Source organism: Microtus pennsylvanicus, chromosome 11 (genome assembly GCF_037038515.1).
Source record: "Microtus pennsylvanicus isolate mMicPen1 chromosome 11, mMicPen1.hap1, whole genome shotgun sequence".
In the NCBI taxonomy this organism is placed as follows: Eukaryota; Metazoa; Chordata; class Mammalia; order Rodentia; family Cricetidae; genus Microtus; species Microtus pennsylvanicus.
Genome location: NC_134589.1, coordinates 7,587,506 through 7,609,009, shown reverse-complemented (window position 1 = coordinate 7,609,009; position 21,504 = coordinate 7,587,506). Strand labels below are relative to the sequence as shown.

Below are 21,504 nucleotides of genomic sequence, written 5' to 3'. Positions count from 1 at the left end.
CGCCATCTTGGATGAGGGCGGAAGTACTTCTGCCAGGCCGGGAGCCGGTCCGGTCCCACGGCCTGAGCCACGGTGGCAATGTTGGCCTTGAGCGCTCGTTTTTTTTTTTTTTTTTCTTAACATCAGAACCTCTCCTCTCTCCCTCCCATCTTCCTTTTCCTCCCCCTTCTCCTGTCACTCCGCGTAGGGCAGTGTGGAGGTCACAGAACAACTTGCGGGAGGGTCCCTCCTGCCTTCTGGGTCTCAGGATAGAACCTTAGACAGAGGCTATTCGACTTGGAAGCAATAGCCTTTACCCGCTGTGCCTTCTCGCCTGCCCTGAGCACTGGTTTCCTTGGAGAAGCGAGGTTGTTAAGGTCGCTGAGTTAAGCGCTGAGCTGGTATTTGCTGGTCAAAGCCTTACAGTGACCTGGAACCCCCTACGTCGCACCCTTGCCCTTTCCTTGTGAGAGAAGAGCTTCGCAGAGCGGGTTAATCACGTCAAAGACGCACCCTTGGCCGTGTTGCCGTCACTCTTAAGTGCACACCTGTGCCCTGGCAAGACCATGTCATCCAGGACAGGACCTTAGGACTCCTTCCTAATCCTCTGGCCTCGACAGCTGTGGTCGACCCAGTGAGCAACGTCAAGGTATAGCTTCCTGGGTGGCCTGGCGTCTGGGTGCAGTAGCCCCAGCTCCTTCGTTTTTCAAGAACGTTGGTCAAATGCAACTTTATAGGAAGACTAGTTTGAGCCTGTGCTTGTTGATCGTAAAGAGCACCACGTACAGTGGTCACCCCTTAAAGCATTTGTTTTATTGCTGATTAGTTCTTTGGATCTTCCATTTTATTTTCATTACTGTTTAGTAGCCACAAAGCAGGTTTCCCCTGTTGCAGTCTCCTGTGATGGAGACCGGTGGGGAATCCATGATGCCTGAGGATAGGGCACCTTACGATTGAAATCCTGGACATTCTGCTCTGCTCCCCTTCGTTGTGGAAAAGTTTGCTGTTGAAGAATCCCTACCTACGTTAATGCAGAGAGAAAAGTATTATGTATTCAGCAGTGCTGTGTCACAGCCTCTGGGTTTTCGCTCCCATTTTCCACCGTCACTATTTTGAGACAAATGTCACAGCAATAGATTGATATCTAAATAAGCGCTTTATTATGACAGTGTTCCTGCCCGTGCACAGGGAATTTTATTTACCTTGGGGAGAGGTGTTATCTCAGGAAGAATTTTATTTACTTTGGGGAGGGGTGTTATCTCAGTAATCATAAGCCTCTTGGCTCTAGAGTTCCTTCTCTGTCAGTGTTCCCAGTACAGCGCGCCCCCTGGTGGCGTAGCTGCGATGTGCAGTCCTTCCTACGATCTCACTCTGCAGGCTGCAGGCGGTTTGCTTCTGAGCCTGAGAATCTGTTTCCTGTGTTCGGCAAGAGCGGCTCTGTCTGGCAAGACCTTTCCGCAGGGCTCCTTGTACCTGTGCGCCTGCCTGGGAACTGGGACTGGTTCAAAAGACAAAATTAGCTGGGGATTTGGAGGCTTCGTGCTGCCAGAGTGCGGGGGTTTCATCTTGGTGGAGGCATAGGTGTGGCTTGCAGCATCTTATGAGGGGTGGCAGGGACAAGACTGCAGCCATAGCTCGCAAGGGCTGGTGCCGGTGACGGGTGTCCTCAGGCTATGCCCCGCCCCCATCACCCTGTGGCCTGCTTTGGATTGGGAATGCTCTCCCCCGCTTTTGTGCCTGCCTCCTCGACTTATTTGCCCATCCTTCCCAGGAGTTATGCAAGCTGCTTGATGTCTTATTGATGCACCCAGTTTCAGAACCGTGGGCTGTGGCTTGTCCTGAAACCTAATGCTAGTTCCTCAAGCTTCCAACTCCAAAAGAGTTGCTAAAGCCTTCTCCGCAATGAGGGGGATGGGACTGGCTACAGACCAGTTAGTGTGGGACTTGGGGCTCTCTGTGTGAGAAGCCCCACTGCTAAGCGTGTTTTGAGATCGGGGTTCGCTTTCCCGGCCTTGGTGCCGTTTCCTTGGCTGAGTTCGCCAGACTGGCCTGAAGATGCCACTGTTGCCCCTCTTCCTGCTCAGGGCTCTTCCCAGATATCTTCTCAGCCTGGCCACTGGAAAAGCTCCCTGGGCCCTGGGAACATGTGCCTTTGGCCCTGCTTTCCAAGCCTCCAATCTTTACCCCAGAATTCGTGGAGCAGCCCCCCTCCTTTCCTGATGTTTTCCGCCTATCAGCTAGAACTATGAAAACCAGCAACTGGGCAGAGAGTGCAGCCCAAGCAGCTAGAGCAGGCACTGTGCTGGGGATGTTGGGGACAGAGGTCACTTAAGCTAGTAGGAAGTGCAAGGGTACTGATAGAGTTTAGTTTCAGTTTATGATTGGATGCAGGGATGTGTTGGATGTGGCTTTGATTTTAATTTAATCTTTGAAAAATCTATGGGTGCGTGTACCTGTGTATGTTTGTACAGTATCTGCAGAGGCCAAAAAAGGGTGTCATATCCCCTGGAGCTAGAGCCACAGGTGTTTGTGAGCTGGGAACCAAATTCCTCTGCAAGAGCAGCGAGCACTCTTAACCATCTCTTCAGAACCTTGAGTGTGACTTCAGGTATCAGTCTTCCTTTTAGCTCAAACTTTAAGCTGTAGCACTTCAAGCAGCCAATGTTTGACCAGCTCTGTTCGGCTCCACCCAAGTCCCTGGAATCAAACAGGAATTCTTCCCCAGTCCTCGCTGCCATTCAGAGCGCCATATATTGTTCGCATATGTCATCTCTACTTCTCATAAGGATCCTATACAGAGGTGGCATCACAGATAACTAAGGTTCTGGAGGACTAAGTAACCCGCCTGAGGTCACCAAGCTGCTTGGTGGCCAAGCCTGTTGTCATGGTGTCAACTGGACACAAACCTAGAGTCACCTGGGAAGAGGGAACCTCAGTTGAAGAATTGCCTTGATCAGATTGGCTTTTGGGCGTGTCTGTGAGGCATTTAAAAATGTCGCTAACTGTTGTAGGAGGGCCAGCCACTGTAAGTAAGGTCATCCCTGGGCAGGTGGGCTTGGGCTCTATAAGGTAAGCAAGCCAGTAAACAGTACTCTTTCATGGTCTCTGCCTCCAGGTTCCTGCCTTGAATTCCTGACCTATCATTCCTTCCATCAGTGATGAACTGTGACCTAGAAGGTGTCAGGTGAAATAATTCCCCAAGTTGCTTTTGGCCAGAATATTTTATCACAACAACAGAAAAGCAAACAGGTACACTTGTTTTTGGAGTCCGGGATCTTTTTACTGAGTCTCCTGATTAGCTTTAAAAAGGTTTCAGAATATCAAGATGGCCCAGACAGCACTGACCGACATTCACTGCAGAGGGATCTCTGCAGTTAGGTTGACAGGCTGGGGAGCACGGTGCAGCCTTGCCTGCTGGCCAAGTATTGGGACGTTAGCAGGAGGGTTGCCTTTCCAAGTTGGGGACATAATGTACCACTTTTTCTCGAGGCCTGTAAGTGTGTACCCTTGTGTCATTGAGAACACTGAGGGGAAAGGTTTGTCCTTGGCCTGTTTTTCTTCCTCTTAGGACCTCAGCAGGAGCCCAAGCTGGTCCCCGAATCCATGGCAGTACTCCTGCATTAGCCTGCTGAGGGTTAGGGTTACTGGTCTGAGTCATCATGTTTGTGGTTTTGCTCTTGTGTTTTGGGTGTGTGGGGGAGGAAGACAGGGTTTCTCTATGTAGCTGTGGGCTGACTTTGAATTTGAGGTACTCTTTTTTTTATTTTTTTAAATATTATTTATTTATTTATTATGTATACAATATTATGTCTGTGTGTATGCCTGCAGGCCAGAAGAGGGCACCAGACCCTATTACAGATGGCTGTGAGACACCATGTGGTTGCTGGGAATTGAACTCAGGACCTTTGGAAGAGCAGGCAATGCTCTTAACCTCTGAGCCATCTCTCCAGCCCTGAGGTACTCTTTTACTTTTGCCTCAGCATTGTGAATGCTTGGGTTTGTAGGCATGTGCCACTACAATGCTTGGCCCTTGCTTACTTAACACAAACAAAAACACAGAAATCTTTTTTTTTTTTTTTTTTTTTTTAGGACGGGGACTGTCTGTGTAGCCCTGGCTGTCCTAGAACTTGATCTGTAGACCAGGCTGGCCTTGAACTCAGCAATCCATCTGCCTCTGCTTCCCAAGTGCTGGGATTAAAGGCATGCACCACCATGCCCAACTGAAATCAACTTATTTTTATTCTAGGCATATGGGTGTTTTGTCTACATTTATGTATACCATGTGCATGCAGTGCCCATAGGGGCCAGAAGAGGGCGTCAGAACCCCAGGGAGTGGCATTATGGAGGGTTGTAAGCCACCATATAGATTCTGGGAACAGAATTCAGGAGTCCTGGAAGAGCAGCCAAAGCTCTTCATTGGTGTGGCAGCTCTCTAGCTCCTCACCCTTCTTACTTTTTAATAGAAATATAGAAAGCTAGCTTGACTAATGCTTAAAACAGAAGAATCTTGCTGTACTTTGGATATTGAGCATCTGCTACAGGTTCACAGGCTAGAGGTTGGTTCGTGGGGTGGTGCTTTGGGGATGTGGGGAATCTTTAAGAGGTAGGGTCTCGTGTGAAGTCAGGTCATTGAAAGTATGCCCTTGAAGGGGACTATGTGACCTTTGCCCTCTCCTTGCTTGCTCTTTGCTTTCTGGCCATGAGGTGAGCGTCTTCACTTTCTGCTGCGTGCTCCCCCTGTGATGGGCTGACTCACTGCAAACCCGAAGCAAGGGGTCAACCAATCACTCAAACTGGGAAAAAGCAGCCCCTTTCTCTATTTAAGTTGACGGCTTCAGGCATTTTGCTACACGAATGCAAGTTCCTAACAGATTTTCAGATACCGTGCGCCTTTCTTGGGACAGCCTGGTGCCTGGGAAAGGGTCCCATACTTTAAGTCTTATGCAAAATGACCCAGATGATACTTAGAAAATATGCCATGCTTTTAGATTGTATAACGACAAGGTGTCTACACAAAGGATGCATAGGAAAAGGCATGAAGGACTTTTAACCATCCCTTGCTGAATGGTTTCTAGACATCCATACAAGACTGGTTTCACCCAGATCCCGATCCAACCCCTGTCTCAAACCTCCCCTCAGATGTGACATGGCCGTATTCCTGCATGCATACACGGACCTGAAAGGCGAGCCTGTGAGCTTGGTGTGTGCCCTTGCCCTGGAGGGAGTGATATTCACATCTCGGATACGCTCACACAGAGGATAGTCGGGGAGACAGATTTGAAGTGGAAATCAGAAATTTAGCTCTGGCTAAGGGAGAGAGCAAGAAGGAGGGGAAAAAGGAAAGTGGGGGAGGTGGCATTTGAGGAAGCAGAGACTAGACCGTGTCAATAAAAGCCAGCTAGGGGTTGCATAGAAGGCTGAATCCTACACGCTTGCCCAGTGGGATTCAGATAATTGGTGTTTGCTCTTGGCCTGAGATGCCGATAGGATTAATGCTGGCTGTCTTGACATCTTATCTTTATGGCAGCATTTATCAGCCTGTGTCTGCTGGAGGTGACATTTGTGGTAGAAGGGGTGGGTATTTGACTTGGCCGTTTGCAGATACCGGAGGGATTACCTTTCCACTAGGAGTTAGGTACGCATCTCCTCTGGTGAAGGAGACTGCGTGTCTGGGCTCCCCAGGTCCTCAGCGCTCTGACTGTAAAGGGCGTTGTGAGGACCACAGTCCATGCCTCATGCTGGCCGCGCACAGCTCCTGTCATGGGGCCTCGTGCCGTGCTGGGTGCTCCAGGGAGCACTGAGCTCCTGCTTTGGCTTGTCCTCTTCTCCCTTCCACCCAGCTCTATTCTCCAGCACTAAAAGAGTAGAAGAGAACCATCAGGAATGGCCTTAGAGGCCTACCACTAAGTATCATGTAGCCCAGGCTGGCCACAAACTTCCTTTGTAGCCAAGGATGACCCTGGACTTCTGATTCTCTTGGCTTTGCTTCTGTGCACTAGACTTACAGGCACACACCACCACACCTATTTTATGTGATGCTGGGGATTGATACAAGGGTTTAGCAGCTCCCATGGTCTCTGTGGCACAGTCACAACCACATAAAGACCAACAGTAGACAGTAGATGCTTGCCTGGGAGTGGCCATGTTCCAGTAGGTAGGGCCTGTATACCAAGCCAAGCAGAGAGCCCTGGCTCAATGACCCCTGTGTGACCCCTGTTCTTTTTCAGCTCCACTTTCTCCACTGTGAGTCAAGCCACCGGCTTCTCAGTGAAACTCGAATTACCTGCAGTTCCTCCTGTTTCTACTCCGTGCCCCCCTTGAGTTCCCGCTCCTCAATGCAAAAGCCAGCCAGATCCTTTCTGTTTGCTTATTTGAATAGTTAAACCCTTGAATACCTCCTGCATGGAAGCTGGCTATCCTTTTTTTTTTTTCCCAGTCAGGGGCTGGCTGGTGAAGACCTTCTAAGCCCCTGCGCAGCCTCACTTCTCCTTCCCTCCGTCACCCGCAGCCTCCCTGGTCTTTGGTTCTTAGGAAGGAAGGCTTTCTTGCTGTTTCTCTCGCCAGGTCATCCTAGGCTGGGGAGCCAACCTGGACCAGTGCAGGTGAAATAACAAAGGCGCACATTGACCAAACGTCACGGTGCGAGCAACCTTACTCCGTTCTCTCATATCCGACGATGCTCCAGAGCAGGATCCTGGTTCTTATCTTTATGGAGGAGGAAATTGGGGCAGGGAGGCTTCCGATTTGCTCCCAATCATTGAGGAAGTAGCAGAGCTGATGTGAAAGTCACCTGGCTGCCCTCTGGAACTGGTGCCGCAGCCCCCACGCTTTATTGCCTATGTATTTTCATCGCAGCATTTGCTACTGTACTGAAATTGCAAGGTCATTTATTTGTGTATTTTATACACACACACACACACACACACACACACACACACACACCCCACACGGGGGGCGGTGCAGGTGGAAGTCTCAGGGCAACTTGCAGGAGTTGGGGAGTCGGTTCTCTCCTTCCACCTTGTGGGGTCTAGGGATCGAACTCAGGTTCTCAGCTTGGGAACAAGCACTCCACGCACTGAGCCATCTCACAGGTTGATTTGTATATTTTGGATCAAGTGTCTCCTACTACAAGGAGCGGAGAACTGCACTGTCTTTTGTCTCCCTGAATCCCCAGCTTCTAGAACAGCCGCGGGCATATAATTGGCACAGAGTGTTTGTAGAATCCATGAGTAATTTAACTTCGTCAGTAAGTAATTCTTGGCATGCTAAAAATGTATCTATGAGATATAATCACATTGCATCTCACTCTAAAGGAGAGAGACAATTCATATTGAGTTCATTTATACTGTTTTTATGAACATTGTTTATTTTAAAATTTTTTAATCACCCCATAATGATATACATGGATGGGCTTTATTATGCCATTTTCACACATGTCAATAATTCCCTTTGATCATATTTGTCTTCCATTACCGTCTCCCCCTTCTCCATTGATCCCTTCCCTTTCCCAGTCTTCCCAACCATCTATTTTCAGGTCTTTTGTTTTAGTGACCCAGTGAGTTTAATTATGGTTGCTATCTCAGGAGCATGGACAACTTACCAGTGGCTACCTCACTGAGGAAAACGTCTCTTCTTTCCCCAGCAACTGCCAACTGCTTAGGTCCTCAGGGACCCCTTCTTCCTTCAACATCCCCACAGAATGATGATGGACCCAATCTTGTGCCCAGTTTCTTATGTGGTGGTAATCATGGCCGCCGTGAGTTCAGGAGCATGTCGGCCATGCCATGCTGGGAAGACGCTGTTTCCTGTCTCTCCACCTCTTCATCAGGCTCTTACGTTCTTCCTTCTGGTCTTTCATGACATTCTTTGAGCCTGGAAAGTGGTGGTCTGGAGACACGTTGAAGGGTGAGCCTGCAGTAGTTAATCAGCGGTGAGACCAGTTGTGAGCCTCTGCAGCAACTGCCACTCACTCAAGAAGGAAGCCTCTCGGACCGAAGCGGATGGCAGCACTAACGACGGCAAACTGGCAGGCACACCATGCCCACTTAGCAGAGAGTAGCTGTAGCTGACTACTAGGGCCTCTGTTCTCATTTATATTCAAATCCAGCACTGGTGTCCTCATGCCAAAGTGTGAGACATCTTTGCACTTTCTTTTTTAAAGATTTATTTATTTATTATGTATACAACATTCCTTCTATGTCTGCCTGCATGCCAGAAGAGGGCACCAGATCTCATTAAACCACTGGGAATTGAACTCAGGACCTCTGGAAGAGCAGTCAGTGTTTTTAACCTCTGAGCCATCTCTCCAGCCCTGTCTTTGCACTTTTGAATGTTGTGTATGGAATTATGCAGACGCTGCTGCATGGGAGCCCTCTGATCTCTCATCTGGAAGTTTCTGGGCCGAGTCTGTTTACAGATGCATACTCCACAACAGCTATACTGCGTATGGTGATTTGAGTGATAAAAGTCAGCCTTGGTCTCAGGCATTTGAACACTTGGTCCCCAGTCGGTGGCACTGTTTGGGGAGGCTTATGAGGTGTGGCCTTGCTGGAGTGTGTATGTCACTGGGGGTGGATTTTGAGGTTTCAAAGCCTCGTGTCCTTTTCCATGTGTCTCTCTACTTTGTGTCTGGGGTTCAAGATGTGAGCCCTCAGCCTCCTGTTCCTGCAGCCATGCGTTCCATCCGCCCACTGAGAACCACACTCGGGTCCACTGCAAGAGGGTCTTCTATAAACTGAACATTGAGGAAAACACAATCATTTGACTGAATCATGGAAGAGCCTGGGCATTTAAACAAACGTATTGATTGGGGATGGAGAGATAGCTCAGTGGTTAAGAGCACAGAGCTTGGTTCTCAGCACCCACATAGCAGCTCACAACTGTCTATAATTACAGTTTCAGGGGAACTGATGCCCCTTCTGACCCCCTCAGGCACCAGGCATGCACATGGTGCACATGTGTATGTGCAGACAAACACTTATATACATGAAATAAAAAAAATCAATTATATTGTGTTTATGCAAACTGACATGGTGTGCAATTGGAGGTCAGAGGATGACCTTGTGTAGGTGGATGTTTCTGTCCTGCTGGGTCCCACAGCTGTTCAATTCCAAATAAAGACACAGAGGCTTATATTAATTATAAAGGGTTTGGCCTATTGCTCAGTGTAGTAAGGAGGAGGCCGCTCATTGGTTCCTGGCCACTTAGTCCTGATATAACCACACAGTTACTGTATTAATGAAATCACTGCTTAGCCCATTAGCTTTAGCTTCTTATTGGCTAACTCTTACATCTGAATTTCACCCATTTCTAGTAATCTGTGTATTGCCATGTGGCTGTGGCTTACCAGGTAAAGTCTTGTCCGGCTCCAGTGGGTCTACATGGCTTCTCTCTGACTCTGCCATTCTTTCTCCCAGCATTCAGTTTAGTTTTCCCTGCCTATCTAAGTTCTGTCAATAGGGCCAACACAGTTTCTTTATTCATTAACCAATAAAAGCAATGCATAGACAGGACCTCTCACATCAGCTCATGGCTTTTACTAACTAGCTTTTGCAACTTAAATTAACCCATAATTTTTACTAATGTTTAGCCATGTGACTTTGTATCTTTTCTCAGTAAGGCATTCTCATCTTGCATCCTCTGTGTCTGGTTTATGACTGTGTCTCTGCCTTTCCTCTTCCCAGAATTCTCCTAGTCTGGTCGCTGCATCTCTATTTCCTGCCCTGGCTACTGGCAAATCATCGTTTTATTAGACCAATACAAGTAACAAATCTTTACAGTGTAGAAGAGCACTATCCCACAGCAACCTTTTGGAGTTGCTTCTTTCCTTCCATTTTAGCATGGGTCCCAGGGATTACACTCAAGTCATCCCCTTGCACAGAAAGTGCTTTGCCCACTGAACCATCCCACCACCGCCTTGCCTTTCCTTTTGACTGTGCTTTTGGTACAGATGCAGGCAGCAGTCTCCTGCGTTTGAACACTCATGTGCCAAAGCTCCATTTTCCCAAGGGAGATAGATACAAGCAAGATTAGAATTGAGTCCTTGGGCGCTGCCCACTTCAAATGCCTTTTGAGAAGCTAGAAGTCCCATCCTTCATCTCTGTTGGAACCCACAGGTCCTGGAGTTATTTTTGGAAAACTCTTTAGGATCTGAAGCACTGTCATGTTAGAAAGCCTACTGGTGCTTGTCTCTTGCTCTGAGTGTTTATTCATTATCATTATCTGTGTGGGGTGATGGTGCATACGCGTGTGTGCAATTGCGTGTGAGCACTCTCATGGGGTCATGTAGGGAAGCCAGAGGTCAATATCAAGTGTCTTCCTCAGTTGTTCTCCATCCTATTTTTTGAGACAGGGTCTCTCTTGCTGAACCCAAAGCTCACCATTCATCTGACCTGGCTAGGTGGTGAGCCCGTGGGATCTCTGCCTGTCTCTATTCCCAGCACTGGGCTTACAGACATGCCCCATGGTGCCCTGCTTCTATATGGGCTCTAGGAACCCAAACACAGGTCCCCATGCTTGCATAGCAAGCAGTTTACCTACTGAACCATCTCCCTAGCTCCCGAAGTATTTACTTTGTAATTGATCTTGTCAGTTTAGTTATCTTATGGTTTGCTGTGCTGGGGACCAAGCCCAGGGCTTCGTGCATGCTGGGGAAATGCTCTCTGTCACTGAGCTATAGCCCCAGTCTCTCTTGGTGGAAATTGTGCACCCGCTATCGGAACCGAGCATTGGGAGACAAATGAGAGGATGTTCTATGCCTTCTGTGTGTGCCTCTTCCCTGCTTCACCGTCTCAGTTGCCCACTGAGCCAATCAAGCCCAGCCAGCAAAGGGAGATCAAAGGAATCTACTGTGATTTCAGTGGCTCTTAGACTGTAGCATTTCCTCAGGGCCTCTCTTGACATCGTTCCTCCTTCACTCTTCTGCTTCAGGGTTGGCTGACCTTGTCTCCAGACCCATCCCTTGCCAACTTCCTTACTGCCGCTCATTCCTCTGCACGTGGTTCCTTTATGGCATGCGTTTCTCTGTTTCTACTGGGCCATCTGTTTCTATTGGACCCGTGACTGATGCAGGAAACGACAGACCCAAGACAAAGGTGCTTCTCTTTCGGCTTAGCACCAAGACATAGGCTGGGCATGATCCCAACAGTGGGGGAGATGAAGAGTGTGGGGTGATGGTTTAGTGGTTAAAAGCCCTTGTGGTTCTTCCTGGGGACCTGGGCTCGGCTCCCAGGACCCTTACATCCACCTATAACACTTCTTCCAGGGGATCTGATACCCTCTTTGTTGAGGGAGCTGCGGGCTGTGTTCCTGCCGCCCCAGCTCCTGGTCGCCTGGCTAGCTTATGCCCCAAAACAACAACACACAAACTGTATTCTTTTAAACACTGCTTGGCCCGTTATATCTAGCCTCTTTTCTGCTAACTCTTGCACCTGGACTAGCCCATTTCTAATAATGTGTGTAGCACCCCAAGGTGTGCTTACCGTGAAGATTCTAACCTATGTCCATCCTGGGTTGGAGCTTCATCGCGTCTGCTCCAGAGAGGAGAGGGGAGTATGGCCTCTGAGCTCACTTCCTCTTCCTCCCAGCATTCTGTTCTGTTTACTCCACCCACCTATGTTCTAACCTATGAGGGCCAAGTAGTTTCTTTATTAATTAACCAATGAAATCAACACATTGATATATGACATTTCCACATCATTTCCCCCTTTTCTGTTTAAACAAAAAAAGAAGGCTTTAACTTTAACATAGCAAAATTACATATAACAAAACAGTTATCAAGCAAGAATTACAGTTACAATATTTACATCTACCTTATCTTTTATCATAACAAAAGAAAACAATAACTATCTATATATTCTTCAACTGCATCAAAGACTCCAGAAGGATATAATATTACCCAAGTAAACAAGAAATAAGCAACTTTCAAAACTCTAGAAATGACAGAGACATTTTGCTGCCTGGACAGTCACCCAAAGTTCCTCTGTACTGTTGGGGCATCCATCTTCAGCCTACAGGCCCATAGTTTCCAGCAGACATTTCCATGAAGCAGGAAATTTCAAAGGCAGTCACTATCTGCTTGTCCTGAAGAATGTCTTGCAGACTCTTTCATGAATCAGGAACCCTGAAAGACCATCTCACCTTTAGGCAAGTTCAGTAGTCCTCTCTCTGCGGGTTCTCTGTGGCCAGTTTATGTAATAGTCCAGGTAAGAGCAGTTTTCTTGCCCAAATAGCTATCAAACTCCATAAGAATCCTCTCCGATGCCCATCTTCTTCTTGAAGTAGATTGGTGCTGCCAGGAGCAGAGTGTCTCATTGTCATGAAAAACCCTAAGTTATTAAAACATTTAAAAATGCTATATTCTGTATTCTTTGAAAGATACGAAAAATGTCTATTTAACTGAAACATATCTTTATATATCTAGAAAATCTAACTAACATGACTACAAGCTTGACTATCAATGATTATCCATTAACAACCTATATACATTACATTTTTAAATGAACTACACAATCATAATACCTTAGTCAAGATCAGAAATACATACATATATGTACATATAACAAGATTGACCTTAAATTTAAATCACTAAAGCAAAATCCATATCAATGCAAATTATTCATATCTATATGAATGTAAAATGTAAAAGAACATTTATAAACAATATTTGGGAACATGGGCGCAGTTTTTTCTCTTCAAACTGCTTCCTGCTGAATGGGGGTGCTATTATTCAGGTTTTTTATGGGATAACCTGTCTGCTAGGTTCATCTCAGTCGGCAGTTGAGCAAAGTAATTTTTTGAGGGTGTTCACAGCAACCTTTCAGGAGGGCATGGTCCATCATACCATATTGGGATAGAAGCAATCCACAGACTCTCACCCTCTGTGAAAACAAAATAAGAAACTCCTTTCCAAAGCATCATGTCCTTAGATCCAAATTTCAAAGTCAAGGCATTTTCAAATATCTATGTTGGATTAGTTCATCAGCATTTATAAACAAATATCTTTTAGCAGCTGTTGCTCTTTTCTCAGCATTCAAACAATTCCAACAGAGCATAATAGCACATAGTATCAAGATTCTCACTGTATTTTCCATCTTTGTGTGGCTTTATTATAACCTCTATTTTGTTTATTTTTACTTTTATTTTATATTCTCTGTATTATCTTTGTCCTGGAATAACTTTGTAGACCAGGCTGTCCTTGAACTCTCAGAGATCCGCCTGTCTCTATCTCCCAGGCATTGGGATTAAAGGCGTGTGCTACCACACCTTGAAGTCACAGAGGTCAATCTACCTCTGCCTCCTAAGTGTTGGGATTAAAGGTGTGTACTACCACACACAACTTCTCTCTTTCTTCCTTTTTTTTTTTTACTTTAAGAACTTTAACTTTTAGCATGCATAAATTTTTAACACACTGTAAATCATTTAAATATTTTCTTTGACTTTGAATCTTTCTTTTCTGTATCTCTCTCTTTTTTTTTTTTACCACACGAGCCTTTAAATTACTGAGCAATATGGGTAGGATTAAAGCCATGGCTTTGGCAACTAGATCCAGCCCATTCCTTTGCTTTCTGTCATTCCAGCCTTGTGGCTGAGGTACCGGCCAGAGCCTCGTCCAGTGCCACAAGTCTACAGTGTTTCAAGGTCCTTGCCAGCAAGTAAGCTGCAGCATTATGTCCACAGACAACACTCAAGTCCTCTCTCTGTAGCTGTCCCTCCTGCCTCAAACAGTCAGAGTTTGCCCTGGCAGGACGGCCCAGAAAGCCGGCATTTTAAAACAACTCAGCTTTTTTCCTGCTACTGCTGAAAACCGAAAAGCATGCTTTCAGCTTTTCATCAATACCGTTTAAGTGTTTCGTAGCAGGACCTCTTTAAGAGCTTCAGGGTTTTGCAGCTAAAGCTGAGTCAGGAAGCCTCTCTTAGATGAGAGCACTTGCTTGTCTCTAGCAAGCAGAGCAGACCCGAGAAATTGCTGCTACCAAGAAAACGTGCTTTACTCTTTCCCAAGCTTTCTCAGGCTTTCAGTGGATTCAGTTGTCCACACATCTGGGCGCCATTCTGTAGAGGGAGCTGTGGGCCTCTTTGGGCACCAGGCACACACACTGGTATAATACATACATGCAAGCAAAACACTGACACAGACCAAGGCAGTGGGGCTGTATTGGGTTTAATTAAAGATGTGATGATACCCATCTGTACCTATGTAAAGCCCGTCTCTAGTGCAGGCTCTCAGGGATGCAAGGTTGCTTACACTCGGAAAGATGCTCAGCCATTTCCAGAGGCAAGTGGGGACAGAGGGGCGTGCCCATAGCAGCCCTAGTGGGCAGGCTTCAGTCTGAGTTCCTCTGGTGGAGAACACCATTTCTTCTGAAAAATGCCATATAAGCAGCACATTGGGAAATGTTTAAGAAGTAAGTCACCGGAAAAAAAAAAGAGAAATGTTTGCCTTTCATTTTCTGGTATTAGTGGTTGTCCAGCTACTTTAACAGCAAACACGGAGACCAGTGTATCTCCAAGTGAAGCCGACAATGACAGGAAGGAAGGAAAGATGGTTCTAGGTTCTCCATTGAAACCTGACAGATGAGCAAGAAAACCAGCATTGAAAATCATAAGGACATATTGTAGGAACAGAAAGAAGTCTAGTGATGGGCTGGGGGAGAGTTTTGTTGGAAGCCACCACTTATGTACTTGAAGCTGTTGCTGCAGTCTGGACTGCCAAAGACTTTCCTGGGTACCCTGGGTTATCTTGTATCCACAGGGCATGGGAGGAGAAGGGAGACCCCATTCAGCCCAAAGGCAGCATGACCCTCATGCCTCAGAAAAAGACATGAAACATTGTCTGCACCTCTCAAGATCCGGAAAAGGGTATGCAGCATCCGTGTGTGCTATAAGAATGTTCAGTCTCGGTATTGGCGTAAAAACAGACAGGAGAACCAATGGAACCAAATCGAAGACCCGGATATTGATCCACACCCCTACGACCACCTGATTTTTGACAAAGAAGCAAAAAAAAATATCAAATGGAAAAAGAAAAGTATATTTAACAAATGGTGCTGGCATAACTGGATATCAACATGTAGAAAAATAAAAATAGACCTATATCTATCACCATGCACAAAACTCAAGTCCAAATAGATCAAAGACCTCAACATAAAGCCAGCCACACTGAACCTCATAGAAGAGAAAGTGGGAAGTACATTTGAATGCATTGGCACAGGAGACCACTTCCTAAGTATAACCCCAATAGCATAAACACTAAAAAAAACAATTAATAAACAGAACTTCCTGAAACTGAAAAGCTTCTGTAAAGCAAAGGACACAGTAAACAAGACAAAATGACAGCCTACAGAATAGGAAAATATCTTCACTAACCCCACATCAGACAGAGGCGTGATCTCCAAAATATACAAAGAACTCAAGAAATTGGTCATCAAAAATCAAATAATCCAACAAAAAAGTGGAGTACAGATCTAAATAGAACTCTCAACAGAGGAAACTAAAATGGCTGAAAGACACTTAAAGAAATGCTCAACATCCTTAGTTATCAGAGTTGCAAATCAAAACAACTCTGAGATTCCATCTTACACCTGTAAGAATGGCCAAGATAAAAAATACTGACGACAATTTATGCTGGAGAGGATGTGGGGTAAAGGGAACACTTGTGCATTGTTGGTGGGAGTGCAAGCTGGTACAACCCCTTTGGATATCAGTGTGGCGATTTCTCAGAAAATTAGGAAACAACTTACCTAAAGATTCAGCAATACCACTTTTGGGTATATATCCAAAAAAATGCTCCATTGTGCCACAAAGACATGTGCTCAACTATGTTCATAGCAACATTGTTTATCATAGCCAGAACCTGGAAACAACCTCGACCAAAGAGTGGATAAGGAAAATGTGGTACATTTATAAAATGGAGTACTACACAGCAGAAAAAAATAACATATTGAAATTTGCAGGCAAATGGATAGATCTAGAAAACATCATTTTGAGTGAGGTAACCCAGACCCAGAAAGACAATTATCATATGTACTCACTCATAAGTGGTTTTTAAATATAAAGCAAAGAAAACCAGCCTACAAATCATAATCCCAGAGAACCTAGACAACAATGAGGACTCTGAGAGAGACATACATGGATCTCATCTACATGGGAAGTAGAAAAAGACAAAAATCTACTGAGTAAATTGAGAGCATGGGGACATTGGGGAGGGGTGAAGGGGGAGGAGAGAGCCAGGGAGGGGGGCAGAGAAAAATGTAGAGCTCAATAAAAATCAATTAAAAAGAATGTTCAGTCTCCTTTGACAGTAACCGGTCTCTTTTGTAAAAGGCGGCCATTATTTCTTGGCGACAGTCAGAAAGTGATGGATTAGAAACAAAGAAGCATGCTGAGAAACACATACAGCATGAGTTCAATGCACCGGAAGCAAGTTTTAAATGTGAGCTCATATGCTCTGTTGTGTGTGTGTGTGTTGGGTGTATATATGTGCATGCAGGTACGTGTGCATGTGTGTGGAGGCTGGAGGTATAGCTATGTTGTGTATGTTACTCTTCACTTTTTAAACAATGTTAAGTGTACGAATGTTCTTTTGGCATATATCTATGTAGACTGTGTGTGTGTTTGTGTGTGTGTGTGTGTGTGTGTGTGTGTGTGCGGTGCCTGTGGAGGCCAGAGAGGGTGCTAGGTTTGTTGCAAGTGGAGTCATAGATGGTTGTGAGCCTCTGTGTGGATACTGGGAATTGAACCCTGGTCTGGTGGATGAGGAGCCAGTGTTCTTAGCCACTGAGCCATCTCTCCAGCTCTCCTCCACCTTGTGTTTTGAGATAGCAGCTCTCATGGAATCTATAGCTCATCAATTGGCTGGACCGGCTATGGGATCCCGTGGGCTCTTCTTGTCTGCACCTCTCTAACATCAGGATTGTAGGCTTGTATCACAGCTTCTGGCTTTCATGCGGACGCTGGGGATTGGAACTCCGATTCCATGCTGTTACTAACTGAGCCATCTCCCGGCCCCTGCTGCTCGTTGATAATGGGATATTCCCAGTGTATTGGAGACCTGAAAGGGGGGGAGGCTTCCAGTCTTTGGGAGCAGTTGAACTGTCCCTTGTTTTTGGCAGCTCATCAGACAGAGTGATTTGGCTCCTGGGGCTTCACTGGCTGGCTGAGCTGGCTCCCGTCCTCTTCTCTATTGGAACAGATGGGAGCCCACTCTTCATTAGCTGTCATGCTAAGGGTCTTTCCCTCTTGCTCAGCTCTGTATTAAACTCCCCATGTCAGTGTCATTTAAAGACCAACAGGAGGAAGAGATGGAGGAAGGGGGATCCTGGCACCAAACCATCAGCTCACGGGGAGTCAGAGTCTCTTGGCTTGTACCCTCGAAATCACTCCCCAGCCCTGCGAGACGGACATGGAGTTCTACTCCATTAAGGGAAATTTTAAAAATACGTTAATTTTAATTAATTTTTTTAATTGTGTGTATGTGGGTGTTTTGCCTGCATATATGTTATGTCTGTGCGTCATGTGCTTGCAGTGCCTGTGGAGGCCCGAAGAGGACATCCTATGCCCCGGGGCTATAGTTACAGATAGTTGTGAGCCACCGTGTGGCTGCTGGAATTGATCCCAGGTCCTCTGCAAGAGCAGCCAGTGCACTTCACTGCTGAGCCATCTCTCGAGCTTGACTTTTTTTTTTTTAACATAAATTTAAAACTGGACTCTCTGAACATGGCGAACAATGAGGGCTGATGAGACGCCAAAGACAATGGCACGTGGTTTTGATCCTACACAATCTGCTGGCTTGGTGGGAGCCTAGCCAGTTTGGATGTTCACCTTCCTAGATATGGACGGAGGGGGGAGGACCTAGGACTTACCACAGGACAGGGAACCCTGACTGCTCTTTGGACTGGAGAGGGAGGGGGAGAGGAGTGGGGGGAAGGGGAGAGGGGTGGGAGGAGGGGGAGAAGAGTGGGAGGAGGGGGAGACGAGTGGGAGAAGGGGGAGGGAAATGGGAGGCTGGGAGGAGGTGGAAATTTGTTTTTTTCTTTCTTTATTGTCCTTTTATCAATAAAAAAATTTTTACTTCTAGAGAACACTTTCATGTTTTGTTAATTTTAAGACAGATATTATGTAGCTCAGGCTAGCCTCAGCTAATGGATTTTTTTTTGTCTCTGCCTCTGCCACCCTCAGTGCTGGGTGTTCACATGCCCACCATCGGGCCTGGTTTGAGAACACACTTTTGAAAGGTAGGTAGGATAGGATGGATATAGACAGGAACGCGAGAAAGAGGCAGAGACAAAGACAGAGAGACAGCATGCTAGTTCAGAGACTTGGCCTTTACTAAGAGTATCTGGGTCTCTCTCGAGCACAGCACTTTTTTTCCTTGTAGTTTTACCACGTCCCCCTGACTGGCCTCAAACTCCAGGGCTCAAGTGATCTTTCTGTCTCAGCCTGTGGGTTCAAGCCACCATCTCAGTTTTCTTGGCACTCTTTGAGGGAAAGCAAACTTCCCCAACCACACTCTCGTGGTAAAGTGGCTTGCTGCAGTGGGGCCCCCATGAGTTCTTCCTCTGCCGTTAAGATGTCCTTCATCAGGATGGTGGCAGCGCACACCTTTAACCCCAGCACTTGGGAGGCAGAGACAGGCGGATCTTTGTGAGTTCAAGGCCAGCCTGGTCTATAGAGCGAATTCTAGGACGGACTCCAAAGCTACATAGAAACCCTGTCTTGAAAAAACAAAACCAACCAACCAACCAACCAACCAACAAAAAAGGTGTTTTTCATAGGTACATCCTGGAGCATCAAGAGCCCTCGAACCTTCTAGCAAGTTTCCATGTCTGCTCAGCAGCCCCAGGACACATTGCCAGTGCCAAACCACATTTTGTGTGTCCTTAGTTGGACTAGAGATGTTCTACCTTACTAAGAATGAGCCGTCTTGGCTGGGAACATGGCCCCTTGTGGGGGTTAGGGTGTCCCTTCTGATATCTTGGAGTTGATGAGTGTCTTGTTAATGCCTAGTGAGAAGTGACTTAGGGAGAAAGGGTCAGAGTGTGAGGAGGTACAGCCTATAATGGCCCAGACAGCAGGGTGGCAGGAACAGGAGGTGGGCTGATCACATGGCATCCCGAGTTAATGCAGAGAGTGAGCAGGAAGTAGGACTGGTTTATGGAATCTCAAGGCCCACGGCCCACTTCCTCCAGCAAGGCTCCACCTCTTTTTTTTTTTTTTTTTTGGTTTGATTTGTTTGTGACAGGTTTTCCCAGTGCAGTGCTGGCTGTCCTGGAACTCACTCTGTAGTCCAGGCTGGCCTCAAACTCAGAGGTCTGCTTGCCTCTTCCTCCTGAGTGCTGGGATTAAAGGTAGGCACCACCACTACCCAGTAAGGCTCTGTTTCGACATCCCCCAACATTCCCAAACACTGCCAGCAGCTGGGGACCGGTGTGAGCCTATGGGGGGCATTCCACAGTCAGACCTCAACTGTGGCCTTCAGAGGGAGCAGAGGGAAGGAGAGACATACTGTGGTCTGTCCTGTCCCAGGTCTCTGGGCGGGAGCGTGGAAGAGAGTTTTAGCTAACTGTCTGACTCTGCCAAAGAGCATTTAGACAGAAGCTGAGCAAAGCCTTCATTGAGGCCTCCTCTCCATTTGTGGCTTCACTGAGGTGTCCAGGGCTGCTATCCATTCACGGCTTTCCTGAGGCCAGGGCTCCTTGTCATTCTTTCCCACCAGGCTCTGTTGGCAATGCGGAGGCAGCTCAGCTAATGGAGTAATCCCAGGCTTGAACACTGGAGGTCAGACTGCGGATCATCACAGACAGGAGTTACAGCATCCTCCACTCTAGCTTATAGACGTGGGCTGGAGCAAGGCCAGGCAAGGGAGGCCAGAGTCTCCTGCTGGAGTGGTCTGAGAACCTCCACCCCCAACCTCCAAAGGCTCATATGTTTGAATGCTTGTTCCCTAGTTGATGGAGCTGTTTGGAAGGATGAGGGGGTGTGTTCTCATTGGACGAGGTGTGTCACTGGAGATGAACCAGTCCCAATCCTAATGCACTCTTTGCCTCATGCTTGTGGTTTGAGATGTGAGCTCTCAGCTATTCCTGCTACCCGCCATGCCTTCACTCCGCCATCATGGACTCTAACCCTCTAGAGCCATCAGCCCAATTAAACTCTTCCTTCTCTAAGTTGCCTTGGTTTTGGTGTTTTCTCCCAGCAATAGAAGAGTAATTAAGAGCCAGGAGGTGGTGGTAATCCCAACACTTGGGTGTCAGAGGCAGGGGGATCTCTGTGAGTTCAAGAAAAGCCTGCCCTTCTGGGATAGAGGGACCTACAGCCGCAGGTATTTTCCTAGTACTGAAGTCCCAGCTTCCCCAAGGTGCTTAATATTCAGTTTACATTAAGAAACACAGGGTATCTAGGATGCTCTCCCATAGAAGGAACAGTGGGCTGCATTCCTGCGGCCCGGCTCCCGGCCGCCTGGCTTTACACTCTAAATAATCACAGAAACTGTATTCATTTAAACACTGCCTGGCCCATTAGTTCTATCCTCTTATTGGCTAACTCTCACATCTTGATTAACCCATTTCTAATAATCTGTGTACCACCATGAAGTGGTGGCTTACTGGGAAAGATTCAGCATGTCTGATCTGGTGGCTGGCACCATGGCGTCTGCCTCACTGCCTTCTTCCTCCCAGCATTCTGTTCTGTCTTCCCCGCCTACCTATGTTCTGACCTATCAGGCCAAGCATTTTTCTTTATTAATTAACCAATGAAAGCAACAGATAGATAGAAGACCCACCTACATCACTCTCCTACATGGGGTGTCTAGGATGCTCCCCTACATGGGGTATCTAGGATGCTCTACTACACAGGGTATCTAGGATGCTCTCCCACATGGGGTGTCTAAGATGTTCCCCTACATGGGGTATCTAGGATGCTCTACTACACAGGGTATCTAGGATGCTCTCCCACATGGGGTGTCTAAGATACTCCCCTACATGGGGTATCTAGGATGCTCTACTACACAGGGTATCTAGGATGCTCTACTACACAGGGTATCTAGGATGCTCTACTACACAGGGTATCTAGGATGCTCTCCCACATGGGGTGTCTAAGATGCTCTACTACTCAGGGTATCTAGGATGCTCTACTACACAGGGTATCTAGGATGCTCTCCCACATGGGGTGTCTAAGATGCTCTCCTACATGAGGTATCTAGGATGCTCTCCCACACGGGGTATCTAAGATGCTCTCCTACATGAGATATCTAGGATGCTCTCCTACATGGGGTATCTAGGATGCTCTCCTACATGGGGTATCTAGGATGCTCTCCTAGTGTGCTTCTGTTGCTGTGATAAACACCACAACCAAAGGCAACTTGGGGAGGGAGGGGTTCATTTGCTTACACCAGTTCACGAAAGAGGCTGAGGCAGACACTCCAATCAGAAGAGGCCACGGATGACCAAGCTTACTAACCTGCTCGCTCCCCCTGGCTTGCTCAGCCACCTTTCTTATACAGCCCAGAACCACCTGCCCAGAGATAAC

The 21,504-nt window shown here is 46.9% G+C and overlaps 1 protein-coding gene across 4 annotated transcripts in view; it reads left to right on the top strand.

The window, feature by feature from the left end:
• Slc39a11 (solute carrier family 39 member 11) overlaps positions 1 to 21,504 on the top strand; it is a 441,076-nt gene that overhangs the window by 861 nt on the left and 418,711 nt on the right. The window lies entirely within an intron of this gene.